The 2565-nt window shown below is 41.0% G+C and overlaps 1 pseudogene; it reads right to left on the bottom strand.

Moving 5' to 3' along the window:
• Positions 1 to 807: 807 nt before the first annotated feature.
• Positions 808 to 931, bottom strand: LOC127196724 (uncharacterized; annotated as a pseudogene).
• Between the last annotated feature and the right edge of the window lie 1634 nt (positions 932 to 2565).

The raw sequence follows: 2565 nt of genomic DNA on the forward strand, positions 1-2565 counted from the left end.
ATCTGTGTTCTGCACCACAGCTTACCCACAACTCCCGCGATGTTCCGGCCACTCTCCCTAGTACTGCATCTGGCTAGGACAGGGGCAGCTCCTCTGCTCTCACACCCCTAGGGCTAGCTCACCCAGGGTTGGCCAGGTGATTGGACGGACAGACAGTGCCACACACAAATCCTCAGATATCAACATGTCCCAGTTAGGGAGCCCATGCCAGCGACATCTACCTGGCTTTTGGTGATAATAGACCACTGCTGCTTAAGGGTCACAGAACCAGATGTGATCTATGTTGGCAGAATGATCCCAGGTGACATCACTAGCTATTCACATCAGGCTGGTTCTCACTACCCTTGAGTCTCTCGTTCTGCCTCTCTTCATCGTGCCCACATCTTTCTGTTTTTCTTCCTCTTCTATTTCTCCACTACTTCCTTGCCTCTCTTAGTGGTGGCCTGGATCTCTGAGTGTCTGGGGTGGTCTCAGGAGTGGTCTCAGGAGTGTTATGCATTGTGCCATCATGCGGAGTCATCTTAGGCGTGGGCTACCCCTCAGGCCTGTGAGGCTGTGCAAGACTAGTGGTCATCTTAGGCTATCTCCTTGTCTGGACCCCATTACCCTGATCTGGTGGTCTTCTGTCTCAGACTCACTCTGGGCCCCATAATCCCAGGCGAGGTTCTGATAGTCTCTGACTTGCTCCTTGTTCTGGAATCCTTTCCAGGCCTGCACTGTGCCAGACTGGTAATGTTCTCACACTAGCTCCCTGTCTGGGGCTCCAGCACCAGACTGGTTGTCATCTCAGGCTCTTGTCTTTAAAGCAATGTTAGGTTACTAATCATTCAGATGTCCCTAAGTCATGAGTATAGACATAGCCTCTCTGCTCTCTGCCACCTAGGAAAGCAGGTGACACAGCAGCTGCACCAGCGACACCTCTAGGGGCAGTATTCCTTCCTTCAGAAGTCAATTATTTTATCCAGGATTCAGTTATGAATGTAGTTTTCATCACAACACTCTACTGACTAACAGCTGTTAATGCGCCAGATAGTTTTCTTATAAGTTGAATTTGAAGAAAGAAAGGAAAAATCCATATCTGTAGCTATGTAGGGTGGGGTTTCCCCTGTTGATTTAGTTGGGCTGATTCAGAAAACAACAAACAAACAAAATCAAAACAGAACAAAAATATCACAAAACCCACTAGACCAGACTCAAGGACAAATATATGGAAGGGTTTAGGGTGAGGAAAGAGAAAGGGAAAAGTTGTAATTAAATTATAATATCATTTTAAAATAAAATTTTTATTTTACTATTTTTACATATACATTTATATTATTACACATATACACAATAACCTACCTACAGCAAGATTTTTTTTAAGAGAAAAAAAAAAAAAAAAAACAGAAAATAAGACTAAGACCAACAAAAATCCTCTGTGGAGCCCAACCACTTTGTTAACAGTTCCCATAGCTATTTCAAATGGTTATTATTTCAAAGAATTTAAAATATTTCCAGTGCCTTTGTTTAGTTTACATATGAGAGAACACATGGAACACTGGTACTGCCTAGCCTGAATTATTTCATTTTGGCTCATGTTGCATACATTTTTTTCTGCAAAGTGAAAAAAAAAAGAAAAAAGATATGAGTGAAAATAGAATGTGTAAGAGAACGGGAATTGGGATTTGCCTGTAGTAATTGTTATAGGAAATAAACATCTTCAAAGCACCTATGTACATCTAAAATGTCATAACTAAGGCACCGTTTTACATAAGTAATAAATACACCCTAATCTCTCAAATCCATCTGGAAAGATTCTTATTTTACTCATGTCAGCACGGCTACAGTATAAGGACAAAGTTGAGAATCATTTACATAGTGTAGAAGGAAACAGAAGCATGCTTTGTTTGACTAGCTGTCTGTCTAAAGTGGGTATAGACTGAAAACCAAACATACACTACAGGAAAAAATGTTTATCTTGAAACTATCTTTATTTTGCCTTTATGTTCGAATGATAGGATTTTAGCTTCACAGTTGTTTTCTTCTGGCATAAATATATTTCATTCTTGTCTGGACTCTGGCATTGTAGAAAACTTTGCTCTCACTATAGTTAATGCTCGTGTGCAGATACCCTATGATTTACATACTGTGTTTTTTCGGTTCCCATATGACATTTCCTCCCCCATTAAAAAAGAATTCAGTACAGTTCTTTGGTTTATGTTAATCATTTTTTATTATGCAAGGTTCTTCTGGAACCAGAAGTCTAATCACACAATGTATCTCCAGCATATTTTGTGTTATACACACACACACACACACACACACACACACTTTTATTAGTCTGTGTGCACATGTGACTGTAGATATTCATGCATGCATGTGTGTGAAGGCCAGAGTTTCCTGCTGGGTATCTCTCTCAATAACTTTATAACATGTGCGTTTGCGACATGCTGTCTCGCTGAACCTGGAGCTTCCTAGCTTGTATTCAATAGGCCGCATAGCCTGTCTATTCTCTGCTCTGCAAACATGGAGGTGACTGAAGTGAGTAGCTGAGTTGGCATTTTCCATGGGCTCTGGCTTCAGAAC

The sequence above is a fragment of the Acomys russatus genome, chromosome 12, assembly GCF_903995435.1.
Source record: "Acomys russatus chromosome 12, mAcoRus1.1, whole genome shotgun sequence".
NCBI lineage: Eukaryota > Metazoa > Chordata > Mammalia > Rodentia > Muridae > Acomys > Acomys russatus.